The sequence below is a fragment of the Pan paniscus genome, chromosome 20, assembly GCF_029289425.2.
Source record: "Pan paniscus chromosome 20, NHGRI_mPanPan1-v2.0_pri, whole genome shotgun sequence".
Classification (NCBI taxonomy): domain Eukaryota; kingdom Metazoa; phylum Chordata; class Mammalia; order Primates; family Hominidae; genus Pan; species Pan paniscus.
This window is the reverse complement of record NC_073269.2, coordinates 6888596-6889417: the sequence shown is the minus strand read 5'-3', so window position 1 is coordinate 6889417 and position 822 is coordinate 6888596. Positions and strand designations below refer to the sequence as shown.

Here is an 822-nt window from a genome sequence, read left to right as displayed (position 1 = left end):
CTCACAAGTCGCACACCCATGAAGTCGGCCCTGTCTCATACACCCACCAAAATATTTTTCAGATATTCCAGAAGGGGTTTGCTTAAGCTATTAGGACAGAAAAAAAGTCACAACAGATTGAAGTCATTAAACATTTAAAGCCTTTACTGGCCGGGTACAGTGGCTCATGCCTGTAATCCCAGCACTTTGGGAGGCCAAGGTGGGTGGATCACCTGAGGTCAGGAGTTCGAGACCAGCCTAACCAACATGGCGAAACCCCGTCTCTACTAGAAGTACAAAATTAGCTGGACGTGGTGGCTCATGCCTGTGATCCCAGCTACTCAGGAGGCTAAGGCAGGAGAATCACTTGAACCTGGGAGGCAGAGATTGCAGTGAGATGAGATCGCATCATTGCAACGAGAGCAAAACTCCATCTCAAAATTAAAAAAAAAAAAACAAAAAAACAAAACCTTACCCTTATAACATGCTCACTTCAGGAGCACATATTCAAAAAGTTGGAAGGATGCAAAGATTAGTATTGCCCCTGCGTAAGGATGACATGAAGCATTTCATATTTTTAACAAAGAAATAATAATAATTAAAAATTGCCAGGCGGGTGGCTCACGCCTGTAATCCCAGCACTTTGGGAGGCCAAGGCGGGCGGATCACGAGGTCAGGAGATCGAGACCATCCTGGCTAACACGGTGAAACCCCGTCTTTACTAAAAAAAAGTACAAAAAATTCGCCGGGCGTGGTGGCGGGCACCTCTAGTCCCAGCTACTCGGGAGGCTGAGGCAGGAGAATCGCTTGAACCCGGGAGGCAGAGGTTGCAGTGAGCCGAGA

At 47.2% G+C, this 822-nt stretch overlaps 1 pseudogene; it reads left to right on the top strand.

The window, feature by feature from the left end:
* The first annotated feature begins 465 nt into the window (after positions 1–465).
* Positions 466–558, top strand: LOC112437945 (U6 spliceosomal RNA; annotated as a pseudogene).
* The last annotated feature ends 264 nt before the right edge of the window (positions 559–822 follow it).